Here is a 10,686-nt window from a genome sequence, read left to right as displayed (position 1 = left end):
CCTACCCCGTGCGCCCTCCCCACCGTTCGCCGCCTCCCCGCCCGAGGGGCTTCGCGCGGTGGGGCCGCGTCCCGGCTCAGCGCGGGAAGGGCCCGGGGCAGCCCCCACGGCACGTCATGACCCCACTCACCCGACCCCCAAGGCCAACGATGGGGTGGCGCGGGGAGCCGCGGCGGCGCTATCGCGGGGAGACTCTGCGCGCCAGCCTAGGAACACGAGGAGGGAGAATTCCAGGCTACACCCAGTCCCCTCCCCTCCCCGCGCTCCCCTCCCCCGGCCCGGCCCGCCACTCACGCCCTCCCCTCCCTGTCCTCCTCCGGGGAGACCCAGAGATGAATAAAGAAATGGCCCCGATTTTCCAAACAAAAAGTAAAGAGTTCTCCCAGGGGGCGTCGGGCGGACGCACTCAGAGCCGAGTGCCCCCAGAGGCGGAAAGGAGGAGGCCGAAGGCTGCGTGCGCCCCGGCTCTCGCCAGGCTCAGGTGGTGGCGCGCACTGGCTGGTGCGGAGAGGGGGTGGGGAGCGAAGACGCTCGAACGTGGAAATCACGCCTCCTTTCAAGTAAGAGCCATTTAAAATATCCCCAACACTGCAGCTTCCGCGGGACCACAGGGTCCGGGCGTGCGTCTGGGGCACGTCCACCCAGAAGGCGGCTGTGGAGAATCTTTCTTTTCGCCCTCATTTAGGGTCGCTCCAAGAGTGGATTGCGATTTGGCAGTTGTGCTAGGCGCCCCTCAACCTCCCCACCCCGTCCCCCAGTACTAAAAGTGCTGATAATGATAGTCATTCGGTCGCCAGGGCTTCGGTGCTCCTGGACTCCCAGCTCTCCGCCCTGCCGCTGCCGCCGCCTCCTCTGCCTCCTCCTCCCTCCCTCTCTGTCGTCACACGCGGGTCTGGGGGACCTGGTGCGGCGGGGCTGGAGCGGGCGCCCCTGCGGGCGTAGAGTGTTTGTGAACAGCTGGTCAGGGAGTCGGTAGCGTTACTCCCCTTCTCTCCTCCGCCCCGCCCTCTCCTCCTCACATGCGTGGGAGTGGGGGACACCTTATCTCCGACCTGGAGAGACACGGGTCTCTGAGCGCGCCGAGCCGCAGGGGGCGCGGGGGAGCCCGGGGGGCGCCGACTGCTCAGCAAAGTTGGGCGTGTACGTGTGCGCGCCAGCCGTGAGCTAGCAGGCAGCCACTGTGGTTCCCCTCGCACTCCCCCTCCAGAGAATTCCCCGAGAAGGCGGGCGCCGGCTTCGGGCCCGGGATAGACCTGCGGCGGCGGCGGGAACGGCCACGCACAGGTACAATTTAGCGTGTTTCGTGGCGCGCTCCAAGCCTCGGGGTCCATTCATTGCAAAGGAGAACGAGCCGAATATCAGAGTCGGGGCCACTGAGGTGCTCTGTCCGGCTATGGGGGTGGGAACCGGGGCGTGGTGAGGGGGGGTCCCCAGGCTTCGCGCTCCGAGCGCTCGGCCTTCCCAACCCACGCCTCCCGTAGCTCCTGCTTGGCCTCCTAGTGCCAATGGTCAAGCGAGAGGCGGCCCCGAATGGAGGCGCGGTCCCTGGAGTGTGGCCCGCACTACTGAGCATGGACATACATATTAATCAAAACTGAAGGAAGATGGAATGGGGCGAGGAGGAGGAAGGGAAGGAGGGAGAGGAGGAGGGGGAGGAGGAGGAGGAGGAGGAGGAGGAGGAGGAGGAGGAGGAGGAGGAGGAAGCGAGGGGAAGAGGAGAGGGAGAGGGAAATGGGTGGGAGAACGCGACTCAGGTATTTCCCTAATGTTCCCATCCCAGACTCCCCAATGCCAAGCGGCCCTGCACTTCTCAAACTGAACTTGGGAACTTGCACGTTGGAGACAGGAAGTCGTGGGCCGGGAAATCCTCCTTTTTTGGTTTCTCTCCTCCCTTCCCCCACACCAGACCCTCCTTCCTGTATTCTCTCAGCAACACCTGCAACTGCTGTGCTGCGCAGCCCGGGGTTGCACCTGCTCTGTTCTGCCTTCACTCCCTAGGTCCTTAGATCCATCGTACTCTCGTTCACTTTCTCTGCTCACCCTCGCTCTTCCCTACACCGCTCCCTGCTTCCAAAGGCTCCCCCTGCGCGCCTAGGTGCCCCAGCAGCTTCCACCGGACGCCTCCCCCCACCACTCCGTATTGCCTTCCCCAGGAGGTACATATTGAGAGGGGCTAGAAATTCCCCTGCACCACTCCACTTGTGCCCTTCCCCCAGCATCTTAATTTCTGCTTGCGGAGACGCCGCTGCTCTGCAGCGCTTTGCTGATTCACGATGATCGCGGAGGGAAAAGCCTCATTGACTTGTAGACCTGCAAGCGGCGAGGCGAGTGTGAGTGGCTGCGAGGGCACACGCTTTGGGAAACCACCCGCCGCTACGCAGCCAAGGTGCTAAATGGCAGGGTGGATGCCCTGCTTGGATCTCGTTGGGTAGACAGAAAGACCCAAAGGGGTGGGGAGTGGCAGTGGGAAATACTGCGAGCCCAGTTCTTTGCGGTTGAGCGGGAGACAGCTGGTGGGTGGGCACTTCTCAGGAGGCTTGAAGTCGGTCTCTGTGCGGGAAGTGAACAGAAATGTTTCATGTGCCCTGATGCAAGCGCAGCGACAGAAGAGAAGCGAAACCAGTCGATAAGTCTCTTTGGGAGCCTTTAACATCTCTGGCGAAGCTCTTTTCATTCTGAAGTCTTTGTCCCTCCAAATAGTTCCTTCCTAACCTTGGTTCTCTCTCATCCCTAGAATTTCCGGCCTTTGAATGTAAGCCCTCAGGCAGGCTGAAGCACGGGCATCCCCTCTTTCCCCGCCTGGGCTGAATCTTAGAGCCTGAGAAACCCAGCGTCGCTCAGTTGGCCCAGGTGGGAGTGTTGCTCTCCCACGCGGAAAGGGCCTTTCCCTTGAAACCAAGGCATTAGCTTCTAGTCCTTCCACCTATTCCTAATTGTTCTTATGCGTATTTGGGGGAACTTCCACCCTTCTGTTTTAAATCAGAGATACAGAATGGCCTGAGAATGAATCTTTCTGCCACGTTTTACTGTGGACAGTCCAGTTAGTATTGTAAATTGAGTCGCAGCGAGAGAGAGAGAGAGAGAGAGAGAGAGAGAGAGAGAGAGAGAGAAAAGAGGGGAGGGAAGGGGAGGGGAGGGGAGAGGGGAGAAAGAGGAAGGACATAGTCTCTTCTGGATTTTTCTTCTCTTTTAATTCATATGCTCAGGGAAGCATTGCCACCACCAAAGACTTGGGTTTGCATTTGAGACAGTGATCTAGGGAACAGATTACATTTAGGGAACAGGGTACATTTGTAAATTATTACTTTTTCTGATTAAAAACAATACATATTAATTGTAGAAAATTTAGAAAATAACAAGAGAAAGAAGGAAGCAAAAAGACACCTGTATCTTTGTACTCCCGCCACCTTCCAAGGGTAACTTGTGTTGATAATTTATTGCACACATAAGCAACATAGTATAGAAGTTAGGGCTATTGGTTCCGTAGCCATTAAGTTGAATCCTTGCTCCACTATTTACTATGATGCTTTGGGTGAGTAACTTAAATTCTTTATTGTCACACTTTTATCTTCTGGAAAAATAAGAATAGTACCGACTCCATAGAGTTGCGATGAGGATTAAATAGCTTGAAAGATGTAAGGCACTTAAAACCCAGCCTGGAATATCACAAACACCCAGTAAATGATATATGTTATAATTCTAGTTTTTTCTGAATGTGTGTGTGTGTGTGTGTGTGTGTGTATGTGTGTGTGTGCGTGCGTGCGTGTGTGTGTGTGAGTGAGTGAAAGAAAATCAGCCCCTGCCATCCAGAAGTTGTTCTCCTGAATATTGTCAGCTGGGACTTCATGTTGCTAGGAGCTGCCCTGGTATTCATAACTGAGCTTTGGTGTTCTCCTGTTGAACAAAAACCATTCCCCACAGCACTAATGTCAGATAAAGTCATTCTGTAACTAATGGATCCAGACAAAATTAAGCCCATTCCATAATCATGTCTGAACACAGACAAACCGTGAACCTTCTCCAGACCACAAAAATGACCAAACAGATCCCTATCCTGGCCAATAGGAGTAACTCTTGTGTTTTTTAAAACTAAAACTAAAACAAAAACAAAATACAGCTTTAGCCTTGGTCTAGTCTTTTCTCTCTCTAGATAAAAATTTATGAAGGCACCCAATTATGAAGCTACCCCCGCTTCCTGACAGCAGCCAATTCAGAATGAGCCCCACTGCCTTAACCCTTCCTTAGAATCACTTAACACAAACCCCAAATCCTATGCCAAATCCTTTCTAACATCTTACTGAGTCACTCCTCAGTCCTGTAGAGTGCATGTTAACCTCAGTGCAACAAAAAATACACCCAGCTTGTTCAACTACTGGTGTGTTTCTGGTGGTCTTTGGCAGGAGGGCTTTGGCAATGTATATGAAATGTTTATACACTCCCCCCCCCCTTAAAATTGAGGGTCATAATAAACATTCTGTTTGGTAACCATTTTTTTTCCATTAAGTAGATCATGAGCATTTTCTCATGTCAATTAATATTGCTATAAAACATTTAATAGCTGCATAGAATTCCATCATCTGGCTGAAACTTAACTTATACCATATTGTTGGACATTTAAGTTTTTAAAAATATAACTATTATCAATAATACTGAGATGAACATCCTGTATATAACTCTCTGACTGCATCTGTATTTTCTTAGGGTCAAATAACCACCACTACATTTTGAATAAACTCCTGCCGGAAGCCTTTCTCATTATTGTTCAGTCGTAAGAGACAAGGGCACTCTTTTACAGGGGTTAAATTTATTGATAAAATAAATCAATTATTCAAGTTCGGTGCATTTCTATCATCTGTTACCTTTGGGATCAGTCTCTTAGTTCAGTTTTGCTCAGAGATGCCGGAGAGATTGATCAGAGTGTGGAAGGAGTGAGGACTCAAAAAGAGTTTGATAAGATTAAAAACAAGGGTCTACTTTTGTCTAGCAAGTGTGTCAAGCATTAGCTTTCGTTAATCACACCACCATTTTCTGCCTGAGAAACAACAAAATATTTTCATGTGTGTATCTTAAATCTAAACAGGTCTACGTCAACTGCGAAATCGTTATGAGAAGCAGGACCATGCAAAGGATATTTGGGCAGCTGCAATTGAGCATGGTGCTTAGTGTAGTGTGTTTGTCATTATTTATGCTCTCCTGATCTCAATACCACTGACATATGTCTGAGTGCTGGGTGTTTCTGCCATTGTAAAAGATCTAGGTAAGATTTCTTGGAGAATGGAAACACATACAGGGAAGGCCAAAGTATAACAAGAATTATCCTTTCAGAGTAGGGAAGCTCCCTGGCAAACATCAGCATTGCCTTGAGTGGGGATAGCTCCATGAAATATCTACTGGGACTCAGCCCTGTTTTGACCAAGGAGCTGTTTTATGCAGAGCAATACTATACCTTTGAAATTTTGCCCAAAGGGAGACTACTGAAGGTAGTTTAAACTTGCATTTGAAGAGAGAACACACGTGACAAGTCCTAATAAGGTAAAGGGACACACTGCAATGTATAGATGATTCCTCACTCAAAAATGTGCTGGTTGGATATCTGAGTCTTTCAGGCTATTCTGCCAACTCAGTAGGCTCTCAATATCATTGTGAATCTCTTAGAAGAATGGCCCATCGTGATGTAAGGAAAAAAGTCATGCAAAATCATTTTTTTTTTCTGAGTAAACATAGGACTCAGGGCTAAGAGAGTGATATTTCATTCATTGATTTAGGGAGACACATTTTGGAGTACACTATCTTGGTGTCTGTACTCACCATGCCAATAGTAGGTTGTGGTGGCCAGGTCCAAATCTTTGCTTTATCCTTCTAACAGAAAGCATGGCTTTACCTTCTCTCCACCTTTCAAAATTCTTCCATCATTCAAGGTTCTCTTAAAATCCTAGCTCACATATCTAATAAGCTTTCTCCGACTGCCACACCACCACTTAATAAATTAAATTGATTAATTTAACTCTAGCGAGCAGTTTTATTTGAATTATTTTGGTGAGCAAGTTCCTACTGTGATAGAAAACTAGGAGAAATCAAGCAAGGATTTCCCTGCTATTAAGGAATTTGTAGTCTAGTAGGGTTGAATAAATATGCCAAGGCTTAAAATATAAACCCAAATAAAAGGAAATGCCAGAGGAGAGGTCACAACAATGTATGAAAGCTCAAAAAGGCATAGATGATATCTGCTTTGTCTCTAGTCTTAGAATACCTTTAGCCTCGAGTTAGCATCTTGCTATTTTGAGCTTCTTTGTTATCTAATGTTTTACATATAGTATCTAGAAATATCTGTATCTATAAATATATGACATAAATATTACATATCAGTTTTTTAATAGCCTTTTTATCACTGGGTTGCGCTGGTGGAGGTCCCCTTCTCTCTTCCCTTGGGATAGTACTAAAATTTTGAGCTTGGTCAAAGAAGATGATAACTCCTCATTCTGGAAATTCCTGAATGATGCCGCTTTTTTGATATTAAATTAAGTGCAACTGAGGTTTTTTATTACTTCAAACTAGATTTCCTTCCACTGCATCTAAATGAGGACAGTTTAGGTACATTATCCAGTTTCAGCACCAGGGACAGAGCCACGTTTCTCTTCCCGCTTCCAGCGCCCATCACTTCTGAGTTGGTTTTAGAGAAATTTTGGAGCTAAAGAGGTTATTTAAGCTAATGTAATTTAGGGGGTTGATCATCTTTATCTAATGAATGCCAATTAAAGTGAAAATAAATTTAAGTTGGTGGATCACTAAATCTAATTTGATCATATTTAAAATTGTGCCCAATATTTTTATGCCCTTTGGTATGTTTGTGTGGGGAAGGGTACATTTAAAGGCAGATGTTAGAACTGACTCTAAAATATAATCTCTTGAATTTTAGGAGTAATCATGCTGAAGCCTTATAGGAATGACAGAGAAAGGGGGAAAGAACATTTTTATGTGTTTTATGTGCTAAATTAATCCCTAGGGACTTTCATGTATTTTAGCCTCTGTAGTTTGCAAAATCACTCTGTAGGCTATTAAGTATTGTCCAACCCATTTTAAAGAGAGGAAACTGGGGATTAAGGAGATTAAATATCTTGTGTAGGGTTACCTGGAATGGAAGTATAAATAGAACTCAGGCCTATATGATATCAAAATCCATGTTTTTCTGTCAATCATTCTTTTAAGCAGAAAATTACTTGATCCCTTTTCTAAGATTCCTAGACTGGATATCAAAATGTGTTAAAAACATCTTAATCATATAACACAATATACCATGAATATTGTAAACTATTTAATGCTATTTCTGTATTGGCTATTCATTTAACAGTGTTGTAAAGTGGCAATGTTGTAGCCTAGCCATTAATCAGTCTTTCTGTGTTTGGATTCATTTCTGATGTTGGTATTCCTTAGAGGAGTTCTGTGGACCAACAAAAATATTGTTATGGAACCCAACGTGTTTGCTGATCTAATCCAACCCACTCTTTTTGCAGATGGCAAAACTTCTGTAGTTCTTGTCTGGATTCTACCATGAAAAAAAATTCCTCAAAATGTTAAAATTGAAAACTGTCAAGTGGTTCCAAAATACATAACAGAAAAAGCAACCAAATAGACTCTGACCTTGTGCCTGTTGAAATTCTTCCATTTTTTAGTGGTTCAACAGTAGTCCCTATACTGCAGAGGGAAAGATTCTTTAATTTTCTTCCTTAACTTTACTGTGTGAAGTGAACACAGACCATTATAAACACCAGATCCATTGTCTTATGTATGAGCATAGGGGACATAAGATAGCAGGGAGTTTCCTGATACAACTCTTAGCTCCAGGGCAGTCTTTCTTTGATGTTTATGTATTTAATCCCTTTAAAAATTATACTCCAGAGCATAACCTAAGAATAAAGCACTTTATCCCTTCCGTTATTAGAACTGTGTACTTATTGCTTTGACTTAAAAAATAACAGAGAGCTACAAGGCATTCTGTTCCCCATGGCTGATCACTTCCTTCTAGTGAATGGCATTATGTTCGTGAATTAATTAATAGTAAAATCCGTTTTTCATATTCACATATGTTAGAGTTGTAGGAAAGTTACATCAGGAGGCAGCTAGGAGAGTTTAAATGAGAGAAGAGAACAAAATCGAAGTTTCCTTTTTCAGACAAAGCACAGAACTTGGCATTTATAAGGATGCTTTGCTTCCACCTCCAGGCATCTTCTGAATATTATAAAGGGGATTATTCTACATATGGAAAAGTCTGTTCTACCATGGGTGGAAAGGTTTAGCCTCAGATGAACGCTATTACCTCCTGTAGTGCGCCAAGCAACAGAAACTAAAGTAGTTTGGTTATTGGCTGGGCCATTAGCAAAACATGTCTTCCATTTAGCTCTGTCTCATCACTGTATTTCAAATTTCTGCCCATAAAATCAGAATAATAAACATGATGATGATATCTTCCTGTTAAGGAGATTTTCAGATGTAAAACATGGTAATGAATGTGAAGTGCTTTGAAACAATCACACACATTATTGGGCTTAATACGTCCAAAACACTTTGCTAAACGTGGAACATGAAAACACATAAAGATCTTGCCTGTGAGGTGTCCACAGTGCAGTGCACTGAGGCCAACAAGTGAAACAATAAAATCGTGTAGTGTAGCAAGGGCATGATGCTATGGGACCAGTGAAAAGGTTCCTCTAGCCCAGCCTGTAAGGCAGAGGCAGGGTTTGGAAAAGCTTTTAAGAGGATTTACTGTGATGCTGTCTGGTGCTCTATCCTTATCCTCTTGGCCCACTCTATAAGTTCACCTTAGGTAGTTCCCACATACCCTGATGGCTTCCTGCCTCTTTCTCTCTGAGATATTCTCTGGCCATGGTGCAGGCAGGAAGTGCCGTGGAGCTAACATGCCCAGAAGTGACCCTCAATTAATGAGGGGGCAGAAAAATAAATACCTAAACTTCACCTCTCAGTGGAGCAACTCAGAGATGTGCTCCACACAGGCTCTCAAAGGCTTCCCAGCAGAGCTGACCTCTAGTTGCCCACTGCAGTAACCCACTCAGGAGCACATCCTTTATTAGCTCTTCTCTCTTCTCTGTTTACCTTCTCTGCTCCCCCATTGTTTTCTGGGAACCCCCTACCAAATAAACCATTTACACCAACATCTTTGTTTTAGAATCTGTCTTTGGGGGAACCCAACTGAAAACAGATGACATCCAGATGGAGTCTCAAAGGTTAGCCATTAGTGAAGCCTAGTGAATTTAATGGTATGTAAATTATACCTCAGTAAAGCTGTTTGAAAAAAAGAAAGGATTAACCAGCCCACCACAGAAAGAAAGAATATTCCAGGCAGAAGGAATAACATTTGAAATTATAAGGATGGGATAGAGAGTTTAGCTTGTTTTGGGAACTACAAATGGTTCAGGGTAGATAGGCGGTAGTTTGGAAAAGCAGCTAGGAGCTGGGTTAAAAAGGGACTTCTGAGCCTAGATAAAGAGCTGAATGTTTATTCTAAAGATATCAGGGAGCCATTTCAGGGCTTTAAACGGGGGAGTTTATGGCTAGGTTTATGTTTTATAAAGTTAACTCTGGTGGCCACATGTAAGGTAGATAAAAGGAGGGCCAGACTAGAGGCAAAGAGACCAGTTAGAAGATCATGTAGTAATTAGGACAAGAAGAGATTAGGGCCTGAAGCAAGAGAGAACAGTGAGATGGAGAGAAAGAGAAGGACTGATACATTTTTAGGGAGATAGAATTGGCAGGACTGAGATGATTGCAGAATAGAGCTAAGGTACTGCATTGTGGTTTCTGAAGACACCGTATCATTCCAAAGAGCTATGCTAAACCATATCGAACCCTAGAGATATTAGTTTATTTTTACAAAATTCCAGTTTCTTCAGGGTAAGTAAGGAAGAAGAAAAGGTGGACTGCGTTAAGCTCTGAGTTACAACAAATGGGGGTTTGATGTCATGGTTTGGACATGAGAGCTGGACAAGAGAAGTTAATGGTCTGAAGGAGTCCAGCAGGGTGGACACTAAAATCCATTAGTTTAATACATAATATAGTGATTCACGTAGATTAATAAATGCCCTTGCTCCCAAGGGAATTGACTTATATCTTAGAGCTAGTTGCTTAAAGGAGACAACTTCATTTGGAGGAGAAAGAAAGGAGATTCATGAGGACGTGGGGGGAGAGGAAAATGAAATGTATGGCCTTCATGTGTGAGATTCCCTGGAAACCTCCATCTTTGGTTCATCTTAATGTTCTTCATCTTTATAATTCACACTTGGGGATTTCCCTTCTGATGACCTGCTAGGATCTATTTTTGAAGGTGACCAAAGACCGTATCTTCTATACGTAAGGCTTTGTTCTCTGATAGCAGCTTATCCTTCTGTTAGGTAACACACACACACACACACAAATACACACACACCCCACGCACCACATGCATATGCTTTAATTTACACAATTAGAAATCACATTGAAGAAAATAGGCACCAAAATTTTACAGTATTAGAAACTCATTCTTTCATTGACACCTGCGTAGGCGCACTGTAAATATGAGACCATTTTAATAAAAGATCTTTAGTCTTATTATAAGTTATGCTGCTACAGACATTCATATACAAAGTTTTGTATGGATATGTTTTCGTTTCTCTCGGGTATATACCTAGCAGTGGA

The sequence above is a fragment of the Pteropus vampyrus genome, unplaced genomic scaffold (genome assembly GCF_000151845.1).
Source record: "Pteropus vampyrus isolate Shadow unplaced genomic scaffold, Pvam_2.0 Scaffold339, whole genome shotgun sequence".
Taxonomy (NCBI): domain Eukaryota; kingdom Metazoa; phylum Chordata; class Mammalia; order Chiroptera; family Pteropodidae; genus Pteropus; species Pteropus vampyrus.
The sequence above is the reverse complement of the archived record's forward strand: the minus strand, read 5'-3'. Positions refer to the sequence as shown.